This window comes from Eulemur rufifrons, chromosome 3, assembly GCF_041146395.1.
Source record: "Eulemur rufifrons isolate Redbay chromosome 3, OSU_ERuf_1, whole genome shotgun sequence".
NCBI lineage: Eukaryota > Metazoa > Chordata > Mammalia > Primates > Lemuridae > Eulemur > Eulemur rufifrons.
Genome location: NC_090985.1, coordinates 21,237,584 through 21,252,411, shown reverse-complemented (window position 1 = coordinate 21,252,411; position 14,828 = coordinate 21,237,584). Strand labels below are relative to the sequence as shown.

At 37.0% G+C, this 14,828-nt stretch overlaps 4 non-coding genes across 4 annotated transcripts; all 4 read right to left on the bottom strand.

The window, feature by feature from the left end:
- Positions 1-377: 377 nt before the first annotated feature.
- LOC138382336 (small nucleolar RNA SNORD109A) lies at positions 378-444 on the bottom strand. Its single transcript, XR_011233418.1, has one exon. It is a non-coding gene; the product is annotated as a small nucleolar RNA SNORD109A (small nucleolar RNA).
- A 3,574-nt stretch (positions 445-4,018) lies between these two features.
- LOC138382335 (small nucleolar RNA SNORD109A) lies at positions 4,019-4,085 on the bottom strand. The gene has a single exon (XR_011233417.1). It is a non-coding gene; the product is annotated as a small nucleolar RNA SNORD109A (small nucleolar RNA).
- Positions 4,086-7,658: 3,573 nt separating this feature from the next.
- Positions 7,659-7,725, bottom strand: LOC138382333 (small nucleolar RNA SNORD109A). The gene has a single exon (XR_011233416.1). It is a non-coding gene; the product is annotated as a small nucleolar RNA SNORD109A (small nucleolar RNA).
- Positions 7,726-11,299: 3,574 nt separating this feature from the next.
- On the bottom strand, positions 11,300-11,366 carry LOC138382332 (small nucleolar RNA SNORD109A). Its single transcript, XR_011233415.1, has one exon. It is a non-coding gene; the product is annotated as a small nucleolar RNA SNORD109A (small nucleolar RNA).
- Positions 11,367-14,828: the final 3,462 nt, after the last annotated feature.

The following is a 14,828-nucleotide window of genomic DNA, read 5'->3' as shown; positions in this document are numbered from 1 at the left end:
TCTATCTTGGCAAAACAGGACAGGGGAAAAAAAAAAAAAAAAAAAGCAAAGGCAAACTCTTAGAAAATACTTAACAGTGAAAATAAAAAAAGCACTGAAATTGCTTTCTTCATGAGAGGTTCTTAGGTCATTATTTAATACAGGCATAGCGTTCCCTCAGTACTGACATTGACACACCAATGAGATTTCTAGTACATATCACAGTTGCTTGACCTAATCTTAATACAATCATTTTAATGTCCTCATGTCAAGGAAACAGGTCAAGAACAAAGTGTAAAAACAGACGTGCTCCCAGTGTTACTATGCTGTCACTGAGGGGTTATGAAATAAGCCAGGATCTGAAAGTCTTACTTGTCCTACTAGAGGGCCACTCATCTGGACCTCAGATTGACATCTGCAATGTATCGCTCACCGTCCTCACACACTGAGGCTCATCATCGATCCAGACAATAACCCTTCCAACAAACAAGTATTTTCCACAGCCAGGCTTATTTTGTGCCGTCTAGTCTAATGCTTTACGAATACAGACAAGTAAATGTACAGTAGACGTTTTGTTTAGTATCTGCATAATGGAACACGCATAGACATAAGATGAAAAAAATGACCTCGCATTGTTCTAATAAAATTAGAGAAAATCTACGGTGGAAATTTATATAAGCCTTTTGAATCAACTAAACCTGTACAGAATAGGGCATGTAGCGAAGTAATATATGGTGTGATTACAGTACATATATGAACAAAGATATCTATGTGGTGAATGTGTCAGATGAAGATAAAAATATTCAATAATTAGGACACTTGAATTTCATTACAAGGTCATTTTCTCTCAACACAAAATGGTGAAAGGGAGAAATACGTAAGACATTCCCCAAAATTGTGTAAGTTACTTCCAAAAGAGATCTAACCATAGTGAAGTAACAAAATAGAAGATTCCTTGAAGAGGGTAGAAACATCCACGGGCAAATATATGCACTGTAAAATGGATCTCCACTAAGCTACTTATGTAATGAACACATAGTCCTCGAAGTTCTGACTTCAGCAGCCACAGATACCCAGAAGAATTTCAAAAGTACCAAAGTGGTTGCTCACCTCGCTTCCCTGAAGTACAACAACTTGTTCTCATTTTTAACCTGTAACAAGGCATCATATAAAAAAAAATACATCAGGTCACAGACGCACCAAATTGGAAAGAAACAAAGTGCAACATTGGGTTCTTTATAATTATTTATCATACAGGCTTCCCAGCATCCGAGTCCTTGGGATAAACATAAGAGTTGATCTTTTGTCACCTTTGTCGTTTCATTCATTCACTTGTTTCCTCCCTGAATTCTTAATCTGCACTTTCCTCGATACCAAGCTATGTGAGTTAGTGACACAACAATTTGTGCATGAATGCAGAGTTCTAAAGCTGTATTCAACCAAAAAGATTTGATGAGAATAACCTGTGGTGTGAAAAATGGAAGGTCCAGGAGAGTGGCCGTGTGAGATCAATGAGGAGGACATCAAGTGGGCCGGTGCGGAAAGGGTTATTTGTCCTGCTCTAAAACAATAGAGGGCCACTCGGCTGCACCTCAACATCCTCAGGTACTTGTGCTTTTCCTTCATCCAGACCAGTCCACTTCCAATAAATAAGGATTCCTCACACCACACTAATGCCCCTAAAAATTTATCACCTGCATTCAGCTTAGAGCAGAGTGCAGCACAGGGGGACGTCTCACTTGACTTTCGTGAAGCTGGCTGTAATGGCAACTCCAGAAGCTTCTCAGGACCCTTCGGTCTGCAGCAATACTTCAAGTGATACTGCAGTGGGACAGTTGTCAGTGATGATATCCTACTCAAAACAATAGAACCCAAAACCGGGGGTTAACTGGCAGCGCGGATTGTATCGTATAAAGGACTATTAAACTATGACAGGATGTATCCGACGTAAATATACACTGTGACATTTTTCCCGTCAGATTGGTTTCTAGTCCCTATCCAAAGCACATATACGTGTTCATGTTACACACATAGGATAATTACCGAACTTGACTCTGTTTTATCTGACTAGGAATCAAATGATTTCAACATAATCCACATCCAGGCTTGCCAATTCTATTCCTGAATCTTTGCCTTCATTGACATACAAATACAGCAAAATCCCTGAGTATTTTCTTATTCAGTCCTCAGTATTATTGTATAAAATACATTTCCTTGCAGAGGCTGTGTAAAAGCACGCGGTCAAAGAATACTTTAGCTAGCTTCCTGATTTGGCTGACTTTCCAACATCTTCTTAGTTGCGTTTAATGCACTATTATTTGCAAGAGTGAGAAATATTAAGGGCAAGTGACTGAAAATAATAAATAGATAAGTATAATATATGCATGAACAATACACACAAACTATTAACCACTACAGCAAACTAATGATCAACTGTTATTATTAAAGATTCAATCTACATTAATAAAGTTCTTATTAATAAATTTTGAATTGAAATCTCTAACACCTATGAAGATATATGAGGAGTCTAGGTCCTATTCTGATATATACAACACACACACAGAGGAATAGACACTTATATACCTGTAGATGCTATAAGGTTAAATGTATGATTCCATTTCAGAACGACTTGATTTATGGTTTAATTGAAATGATCATTTCTTTCACACTACCCTCCATCTTCTGTCTGAGAACAAAAAAGAAGCAGAGAGAAAATCAGCCTTCACTCTAATTTGACTCAAAACCTCCCATACACACAAAATAAAAGTAAGACAGAATGAAGCAAGAAAAGGACATCCATAATCCTTATAAACTAACAGGCAGATGACCCATTTTTACCAAGACCAGAGAAATAACATAAACTCTATCACAAAAAATGCATACAAGACAATGGCCGGAATGTGTTAATAGATGGTAGATTCATAAGGAAAATGCAAATTATGAAAAGGAACCAAGTGGGAATTCTAGGACATAAAACCATATCTTCAATGAAAAGACTTGAGATGAGCTGACACACGCTTACAACAATGATGGACTTCAAAGACTTTATGCTAAGTAAAACAAACAAACAAAAAACCTACACATGGTATGATTCCTTTTATACAAAATTGATGGATAAGGCAAATCCGTATACACAGAAAGCTACTTAGTGGTTACCTGGGACTTGGGAACAAAGCGTATATTGATCATAAATGGGGAGAGGGTCACTTTTAGGGGTGATGCAAAATTTCTCAATGTGGATTGTGGTGATGGATACACGACTCTATAATCTTTCGAAAGAAACATTGACTTGTACACTTAATGTGTCAAAGTTTTGGAAGGTGTAATGAAGATGTGTTGCTGAAGGGGTAATTCCGTTAAATAGAAGGCAAATTTCTACAGTTCAATAGTGCAATACGGCAAGAATAGTTAACAATAATTTATTATATTTAGAATTGCTAGAATCTTTCAAAAGTTCCCAACAGAAAGCAAGAATAAATGTTTCACGTGAATAATGACCCATTTACCCAGGTCTGATCAGTACGTGTTATATGCTGCTATTAAAATATATCACGTACTCCTTGAATATGTACAATTATTGTGCATCAATAAAAAATTTTATAAAAAAGTTACAACTTTAGCTACTCACCCCATTCTCTGAAGTGGAGGCCCACATACCAGGCTTTCTATCTTGGCAAAACAGGACAGGGAAAAAAAAAAAAAAAAAAGCAAAGGCAAACTCTTAGAAAATACTTAACAGTGAAAATAAAAAAAGCACTGAAATTGCTTTCTTCATGAGAGGTTCTTAGGTCATTATTTAATACAGGCATAGCGTTCCCTCAGTACTGGCATTGACACACCAATGAGATTTCTAGTACATATCACAGTTGCTTGACCTAATCTTAATACAATCATTTTAATGTCCTCATGTCAAGGAAACAGGTCAAGAACAAAGTGTAAAAACAGACGTGCTCCCAGTGTTACTATGCTGTCACTGAGGGGTTATGAAATAAGCCAGGATCTGAAAGTCTTACTTGTCCTACTAGAGGGCCACTCATCTGGACCTCAGATTGACATCTGCAATGTATCGCTCACCGTCCTCACACACTGAGGCTCATCATCGATCCAGACAATAACCCTTCCAACAAACAAGTATTTTCCACAGCCAGGCTTATTTTGTGCCGTCTAGTCTAATGCTTTACGAATACAGACAAGTAAATGTACAGTAGACGTTTTGTTTAGTATCTGCATAATGGAACACGCATAGACATAAGATGAAAAAAATGACCTCGCATTGTTCTAATAAAATTAGAGAAAATCTACGGTGGAAATTTATATAAGCCTTTTGAATCAACTAAACCTGTACAGAATAGGGCATGTAGCGAAGTAATATATGGTGTGATTACAGTACATATATGAACAAAGATATCTATGTGGTGAATGTGTCAGATGAAGATAAAAATATTCAATAATTAGGACACTTGAATTTCATTACAAGGTCATTTTCTCTCAACACAAAATGGTGAAAGGGAGAAATACGTAAGACATTCCCCAAAATTGTGTAAGTTACTTCCAAAAGAGATCTAACCATAGTGAAGTAACAAAATAGAAGATTCCTTGAAGAGGGTAGAAACATCCACGGGCAAATATATGCACTGTAAAATGGATCTCCACTAAGCTACTTATGTAATGAACACATAGTCCTCGAAGTTCTGACTTCAGCAGCCACAGATACCCAGAAGAATTTCAAAAGTACCAAAGTGGTTGCTCACCTCGCTTCCCTGAAGTACAACAACTTGTTCTCATTTTTAACCTGTAACAAGGCATCATATAAAAAAAAATACATCAGGTCACAGACGCACCAAATTGGAAAGAAACAAAGTGCAACATTGGGTTCTTTATAATTATTTATCATACAGGCTTCCCAGCATCCGAGTCCTTGGGATAAACATAAGAGTTGATCTTTTGTCACCTTTGTCGTTTCATTCATTCACTTGTTTCCTCCCTGAATTCTTAATCTGCACTTTCCTCGATACCAAGCTATGTGAGTTAGTGACACAACAATTTGTGCATGAATGCAGAGTTCTAAAGCTGTATTCAACCAAAAAGATTTGATGAGAATAACCTGTGGTGTGAAAAATGGAAGGTCCAGGAGAGTGGCCGTGTGAGATCAATGAGGAGGACATCAAGTGGGCCGGTGCGGAAAGGGTTATTTGTCCTGCTCTAAAACAATAGAGGGCCACTCGGCTGCACCTCAACATCCTCAGGTACTTGTGCTTTTCCTTCATCCAGACCAGTCCACTTCCAATAAATAAGGATTCCTCACACCACACTAATGCCCCTAAAAATTTATCACCTGCATTCAGCTTAGAGCAGAGTGCAGCACAGGGGGACGTCTCACTTGACTTTCGTGAAGCTGGCTGTAATGGCAACTCCAGAAGCTTCTCAGGACCCTTCGGTCTGCAGCAATACTTCAAGTGATACTGCAGTGGGACAGTTGTCAGTGATGATATCCTACTCAAAACAATAGAACCCAAAACCGGGGGTTAACTGGCAGCGCGGATTGTATCGTATAAAGGACTATTAAACTATGACAGGATGTATCCGACGTAAATATACACTGTGACATTTTTCCCGTCAGATTGGTTTCTAGTCCCTATCCAAAGCACATATACGTGTTCATGTTACACACATAGGATAATTACCGAACTTGACTCTGTTTTATCTGACTAGGAATCAAATGATTTCAACATAATCCACATCCAGGCTTGCCAATTCTATTCCTGAATCTTTGCCTTCATTGACATACAAATACAGCAAAATCCCTGAGTATTTTCTTATTCAGTCCTCAGTATTATTGTATAAAATACATTTCCTTGCAGAGGCTGTGTAAAAGCACGCGGTCAAAGAATACTTAACTAGCTTCCTGATTTGGCTGACTTTCCAACATCTTCTTAGTTGCGTTTAATGCACTATTATTTGCAAGAGTGAGAAATATTAAGGGCAAGTGACTGAAAATAATAAATAGATAAGTATAATATATGCATGAACAATACACACAAACTATTAACCACTACAGCAAACTAATGATCAACTGTTATTATTAAAGATTCAATCTACATTAATAAAGTTCTTATTAATAAATTTTGAATTGAAATCTCTAACACCTATGAAGATATATGAGGAGTCTAGGTCCTATTCTGATATATACAACACACACACAGAGGAATAGACACTTATATACCTGTAGATGCTATAAGGTTAAATGTATGATTCCATTTCAGAACGACTTGATTTATGGTTTAATTGAAATGATCATTTCTTTCACACTACCCTCCATCTTCTGTCTGAGAACAAAAAAGAAGCAGAGAGAAAATCAGCCTTCACTCTAATTTGACTCAAAACCTCCCATACACACAAAATAAAAGTAAGACAGAATGAAGCAAGAAAAGGACATCCATAATCCTTATAAACTAACAGGCAGATGACCCATTTTTACCAAGACCAGAGAAATAACATAAACTCTATCACAAAAAATGCATACAAGACAATGGCCGGAATGTGTTAATAGATGGTAGATTCATAAGGAAAATGCAAATTATGAAAAGGAACCAAGTGGGAATTCTAGGACATAAAACCATATCTTCAATGAAAAGACTTGAGATGAGCTGACACACGCTTACAACAATGATGGACTTCAAAGACTTTATGCTAAGTAAAACAAACAAACAAAAAACCTACACATGGTATGATTCCTTTTATACAAAATTGATGGATAAGGCAAATCCGTATACACAGAAAGCTACTTAGTGGTTACCTGGGACTTGGGAACAAAGCGTATATTGATCATAAATGGGGAGAGGGTCACTTTTAGGGGTGATGCAAAATTTCTCAATGTGGATTGTGGTGATGGATACACGACTCTATAATCTTTCGAAAGAAACATTGACTTGTACACTTAATGTGTCAAAGTTTTGGAAGGTGTAATGAAGATGTGTTGCTGAAGGGGTAATTCCGTTAAATAGAAGGCAAATTTCTACAGTTCAATAGTGCAATACGGCAAGAATAGTTAACAATAATTTATTATATTTAGAATTGCTAGAATCTTTCAAAAGTTCCCAACAGAAAGCAAGAATAAATGTTTCACGTGAATAATGACCCATTTACCCAGGTCTGATCAGTACGTGTTATATGCTGCTATTAAAATATATCACGTACTCCTTGAATATGTACAATTATTGTGCATCAATAAAAAATTTTATAAAAAAGTTACAACTTTAGCTACTCACCCCATTCTCTGAAGTGGAGGCCCACATACCAGGCTTTCTATCTTGGCAAAACAGGACAGGGAAAAAAAAAAAAAAAAAAGCAAAGGCAAACTCTTAGAAAATACTTAACAGTGAAAATAAAAAAAGCACTGAAATTGCTTTCTTCATGAGAGGTTCTTAGGTCATTATTTAATACAGGCATAGCGTTCCCTCAGTACTGGCATTGACACACCAATGAGATTTCTAGTACATATCACAGTTGCTTGACCTAATCTTAATACAATCATTTTAATGTCCTCATGTCAAGGAAACAGGTCAAGAACAAAGTGTAAAAACAGACGTGCTCCCAGTGTTACTATGCTGTCACTGAGGGGTTACGAAATAAGCCAGGATCTGAAAGTCTTACTTGTCCTACTAGAGGGCCACTCATCTGGACCTCAGATTGACATCTGCAATGTATCGCTCACCGTCCTCACACACTGAGGCTCATCATCGATCCAGACAATAACCCTTCCAACAAACAAGTATTTTCCACAGCCAGGCTTATTTTGTGCAGTCTAGTCTAATGCTTTACGAATACAGACAAGTAAATGTACAGTAGACGTTTTGTTTAGTATCTGCATAATGGAACACGCATAGACATAAGATGAAAAAAATGACCTCGCATTGTTCTAATAAAATTAGAGAAAATCTACGGTGGAAATTTATATAAGCCTTTTGAATCAACTAAACCTGTACGGAATAGGGCATGTAGCGAAGTAATATATGGTGTGATTACAGTACATACATGAACAAAGATATCTATGTGGTCAATGTGTCAGATGAAGATAAAAATATTCAATAATTAGGACACTTGAATTTCATTACAAGGTCATTTTCTCTCAACACAAAATGGTGAAAGGGAGAAATACGTAAGACATTCCCCAAAATTGTGTAAGTTACTTCCAAAAGAGATCTAACCATAGTGAAGTAACAAAATAGAAGATTCCTTGAAGAGGGTAGAAACATCCACGGGCAAATATATGCACTGTAAAATGGATCTCCACTAAGCTACTTATGTAATGAACACATAGTCCTCGAAGTTCTGACTTCAGCAGCCACAGATACCCAGAAGAATTTCAAAAGTACCAAAGTGGTTGCTCACCTCGCTTCCCTGAAGTACAACAACTTGTTCTCATTTTTAACCTGTAACAAGGCATCATATAAAAAAAAATACATCAGGTCACAGACGCACCAAATTGGAAAGAAACAAAGTGCAACATTGGGTTCTTTATAATTATTTATCATACAGGCTTCCCAGCATCCGAGTCCTTGGGATAAACATAAGAGTTGATCTTTTGTCACCTTTGTCGTTTCATTCATTCACTTGTTTCCTCCCTGAATTCTTAATCTGCACTTTCCTCGATACCAAGCTATGTGAGTTAGTGACACAACAATTTGTGCATGAATGCAGAGTTCTAAAGCTGTATTCAACCAAAAAGATTTGATGAGAATAACCTGTGGTGTGAAAAATGGAAGGTCCAGGAGAGTGGCCGTGTGAGATCAATGAGGAGGACATCAAGTGGGCCGGTGCGGAAAGGGTTATTTGTCCTGCTCTAAAACAATAGAGGGCCACTCGGCTGCACCTCAACATCCTCAGGTACTTGTGCTTTTCCTTCATCCAGACCAGTCCACTTCCAATAAATAAGGATTCCTCACACCGCACTAATGCCCCTAAAAATTTATCACCTGCATTCAGCTTAGAGCAGAGTGCAGCACAGGGGGACGTCTCACTTGACTTTCGTGAAGCTGGCTGTAATGGCAACTCCAGAAGCTTCTCAGGACCCTTCGGTCTGCAGCAATACTTCAAGTGATACTGCAGTGGGACAGTTGTCAGTGATGATATCCTACTCAAAACAATAGAACCCAAAACCGGGGGTTAACTGGCAGCGCGGATTGTATCGTATAAAGGACTATTAAACTATGACAGGATGTATCCGACGTAAATATACACTGTGACATTTTTCCCGTCAGATTGGTTTCTAGTCCCTATCCAAAGCACATATACGTGTTCATGTTACACACATAGGATAATTACCGAACTTGACTCTGTTTTATCTGACTAGGAATCAAATGATTTCAACATAATCCACATCCAGGCTTGCCAATTCTATTCCTGAATCTTTGCCTTCATTGACATACAAATACAGCAAAATCCCTGAGTATTTTCTTATTCAGTCCTCAGTATTATTGTATAAAATACATTTCCTTGCAGAGGCTGTGTAAAAGCACGCGGTCAAAGAATACTTTAGCTAGCTTCCTGATTTGGCTGACTTTCCAACATCTTCTTAGTTGCGTTTAATGCACTATTATTTGCAAGAGTGAGAAATATTAAGGGCAAGTGACTGAAAATAATAAATAGATAAGTATAATATATGCATGAACAATACACACAAACTATTAACCACTACAGCAAACTAATGATCAACTGTTATTATTAAAGATTCAATCTACATTAATAAAGTTCTTATTAATAAATTTTGAATTGAAATCTCTAACACCTATGAAGATATGTGAGGAGTCTAGGTCCTATTCTGATATATACAACACACACACAGAGGAATAGACACTTATATACCTGTAGATGCTATAAGGTTAAATGTATGATTCCATTTCAGAACGACTTGATTTATGGTTTAATTGAAATGATCATTTCTTTCACACTACCCTCCATCTTCTGTCTGAGAACAAAAAAGAAGCAGAGAGAAAATCAGCCTTCACTCTAATTTGACTCAAAACCTCCCATACACACAAAATAAAAGTAAGACAGAATGAAGCAAGAAAAGGACATCCATAATCCTTATAAACTAACAGGCAGATGACCCATTTTTACCAAGACCAGAGAAATAACATAAACTCTATCACAAAAAATGCATACAAGACAATGGCCGGAATGTGTTAATAGATGGTAGATTCATAAGGAAAATGCAAATTATGAAAAGGAACCAAGTGGGAATTCTAGGACATAAAACCATATCTTCAATGAAAAGACTTGAGATGAGCTGACACACGCTTACAACAATGATGGACTTCAAAGACTTTATGCTAAGTAAAACAAACAAACAAAAAACCTACACATGGTATGATTCCTTTTATACAAAATTGATGGATAAGGCAAATCCGTATACACAGAAAGCTACTTAGTGGTTACCTGGGACTTGGGAACAAAGCGTATATTGATCATAAATGGGGAGAGGGTCACTTTTAGGGGTGATGCAAAATTTCTCAATGTGGATTGTGGTGATGGATACACGACTCTATAATCTTTCGAAAGAAACATTGACTTGTACACTTAATGTGTCAAAGTTTTGGAAGGTGTAATGAAGATGTGTTGCTGAAGGGGTAATTCCGTTAAATAGAAGGCAAATTTCTACAGTTCAATAGTGCAATACGGCAAGAATAGTTAACAATAATTTATTATATTTAGAATTGCTAGAATCTTTCAAAAGTTCCCAACAGAAAGCAAGAATAAATGTTTCACGTGAATAATGACCCATTTACCCAGGTCTGATCAGTACGTGTTATATGCTGCTATTAAAATATATCACGTACTCCTTGAATATGTACAATTATTGTGCATCAATAAAAAATTTTATAAAAAAGTTACAACTTTAGCTACTCACCCCATTCTCTGAAGTGGAGGCCCACATACCAGGCTTTCTATCTTGGCAAAACAGGACAGGGAAAAAAAAAAAAAAAAAAGCAAAGGCAAACTCTTAGAAAATACTTAACAGTGAAAATAAAAAAAGCACTGAAATTGCTTTCTTCATGAGAGGTTCTTAGGTCATTATTTAATACAGGCATAGCGTTCCCTCAGTACTGGCATTGACACACCAATGAGATTTCTAGTACATATCACAGTTGCTTGACCTAATCTTAATACAATCATTTTAATGTCCTCATGTCAAGGAAACAGGTCAAGAACAAAGTGTAAAAACAGACGTGCTCCCAGTGTTACTATGCTGTCACTGAGGGGTTACGAAATAAGCCAGGATCTGAAAGTCTTACTTGTCCTACTAGAGGGCCACTCATCTGGACCTCAGATTGACATCTGCAATGTATCGCTCACCGTCCTCACACACTGAGGCTCATCATCGATCCAGACAATAACCCTTCCAACAAACAAGTATTTTCCACAGCCAGGCTTATTTTGTGCAGTCTAGTCTAATGCTTTACGAATACAGACAAGTAAATGTACAGTAGACGTTTTGTTTAGTATCTGCATAATGGAACACGCATAGACATAAGATGAAAAAAATGACCTCGCATTGTTCTAATAAAATTAGAGAAAATCTACGGTGGAAATTTATATAAGCCTTTTGAATCAACTAAACCTGTACGGAATAGGGCATGTAGCGAAGTAATATATGGTGTGATTACAGTACATACATGAACAAAGATATCTATGTGGTGAATGTGTCAGATGAAGATAAAAATATTCGATAATTAGGACACTTGAATTTCATTACAAGGTCATTTTCTCTCAACACAAAATGGTGAAAGGGAGAAATACGTAAGACATTCCCCAAAATTGTGTAAGTTACTTCCAAAAGAGATCTAACCATAGTGAAGTAACAAAATAGAAGATTCCTTGAAGAGGGTAGAAACATCCACGGGCAAATATATGCACTGTAAAATGGATCTCCACTAAGCTACTTATGTAATGAACACATAGTCCTCGAAGTTCTGACTTCAGCAGCCACAGATACCCAGAAGAATTTCAAAAGTACCAAAGTGGTTGCTCACCTCGCTTCCCTGAAGTACAACAACTTGTTCTCATTTTTAACCTGTAACAAGGCATCATATAAAAAAAAATACATCAGGTCACAGACGCACCAAATTGGAAAGAAACAAAGTGCAACATTGGGTTCTTTATAATTATTTATCATATAGGCTTCCCAGCATCCGAGTCCTTGGGATAAACATAAGAGTTGATCTTTTGTCACCTTTGTCGTTTCATTCATTCACTTGTTTCCTCCCTGAATTCTTAATCTGCACTTTCCTCGATACCAAGCTATGTGAGTTAGTGACACAACAATTTGTGCATGAATGCAGAGTTCTAAAGCTGTATTCAACCAAAAAGATTTGATGAGAATAACCTGTGGTGTGAAAAATGGAAGGTCCAGGAGAGTGGCCGTGTGAGATCAATGAGGAGGACATCAAGTGGGCCGGTGCGGAAAGGGTTATTTGTCCTGCTCTAAAACAATAGAGGGCCACTCGGCTGCACCTCAACATCCTCAGGTACTTGTGCTTTTCCTTCATCCAGACCAGTCCACTTCCAATAAATAAGGATTCCTCACACCACACTAATGCCCCTAAAAATTTATCACCTGCATTCAGCTTAGAGCAGAGTGCAGCACAGGGGGACGTCTCACTTGACTTTCGTGAAGCTGGCTGTAATGGCAACTCCAGAAGCTTCTCAGGACCCTTCGGTCTGCAGCAATACTTCAAGTGATACTGCAGTGGGACAGTTGTCAGTGATGATATCCTACTCAAAACAATAGAACCCAAAACCGGGGGTTAACTGGCAGCGCGGATTGTATCGTATAAAGGACTATTAAACTATGACAGGATGTATCCGACGTAAATATACACTGTGACATTTTTCCCGTCAGATTGGTTTCTAGTCCCTATCCAAAGCACATATACGTGTTCATGTTACACACATAGGATAATTACCGAACTTGACTCTGTTTTATCTGACTAGGAATCAAATGATTTCAACATAATCCACATCCAGGCTTGCCAATTCTATTCCTGAATCTTTGCCTTCATTGACATACAAATACAGCAAAATCCCTGAGTATTTTCTTATTCAGTCCTCAGTATTATTGTATAAAATACATTTCCTTGCAGAGGCTGTGTAAAAGCACGCGGTCAAAGAATACTTTAGCTAGCTTCCTGATTTGGCTGACTTTCCAACATCTTCTTAGTTGCGTTTAATGCACTATTATTTGCAAGAGTGAGAAATATTAAGGGCAAGTGACTGAAAATAATAAATAGATAAGTATAATATATGCATGAACAATACACACAAACTATTAACCACTACAGCAAACTAATGATCAACTGTTATTATTAAAGATTCAATCTACATTAATAAAGTTCTTATTAATAAATTTTGAATTGAAATCTCTAACACCTATGAAGATATGTGAGGAGTCTAGGTCCTATTCTGATATATACAACACACACACAGAGGAATAGACACTTATATACCTGTAGATGCTATAAGGTTAAATGTATGATTCCATTTCAGAACGACTTGATTTATGGTTTAATTGAAATGATCATTTCTTTCACACTACCCTCCATCTTCTGTCTGAGAACAAAAAAGAAGCAGAGAGAAAATCAGCCTTCACTCTAATTTGACTCAAAACCTCCCATACACACAAAATAAAAGTAAGACAGAATGAAGCAAGAAAAGGACATCCATAATCCTTATAAACTAACAGGCAGATGACCCATTTTTACCAAGACCAGAGAAATAACATAAACTCTATCACAAAAAATGCATACAAGACAATGGCCGGAATGTGTTAATAGATGGTAGATTCATAAGGAAAATGCAAATTATGAAAAGGAACCAAGTGGGAATTCTAGGACATAAAACCATATCTTCAATGAAAAGACTTGAGATGAGCTGACACACGCTTACAACAATGATGGACTTCAAAGACTTTATGCTAAGTAAAACAAACAAACAAAAAACCTACACATGGTATGATTCCTTTTATACAAAATTGATGGATAAGGCAAATCCGTATACACAGAAAGCTACTTAGTGGTTACCTGGGACTTGGGAACAAAGCGTATATTGATCATAAATGGGGAGAGGGTCACTTTTAGGGGTGATGCAAAATTTCTCAATGTGGATTGTGGTGATGGATACACGACTCTATAATCTTTCGAAAGAAACATTGACTTGTACACTTAATGTGTCAAAGTTTTGGAAGGTGTAATGAAGATGTGTTGCTGAAGGGGTAATTCCGTTAAATAGAAGGCAAATTTCTACAGTTCAATAGTGCAATACGGCAAGAATAGTTAACAATAATTTATTATATTTAGAATTGCTAGAATCTTTCAAAAGTTCCCAACAGAAAGCAAGAATAAATGTTTCACGTGAATAATGACCCATTTACCTAGGTCTGATCAGTACGTGTTATATGCTGCTATTAAAATATATCACGTACTCCTTGAATATGTACAATTATTGTGCATCAATAAAAAATTTTATAAAAAAGTTACAACTTTAGCTACTCACCCCATTCTCTGAAGTGGAGGCCCACATACCAGGCTTTCTATCTTGGCAAAACAGGACAGGGAAAAAAAAAAAAAAAAAAGCAAAGGCAAACTCTTAGAAAATACTTAACAGTGAAAATAAAAAAAGCACTGAAATTGCTTTCTTCATGAGAGGTTCTTAGGTCATTATTTAATACAGGCATAGCGTTCCCTCAGTACTGGCATTGACACACCAATGAGATTTCTAGTACATATCACAGTTGCTTGACCTAATCTTAATACAATCATTTTAATGTCCTCATGTCAAGGAAACAGGTCAAG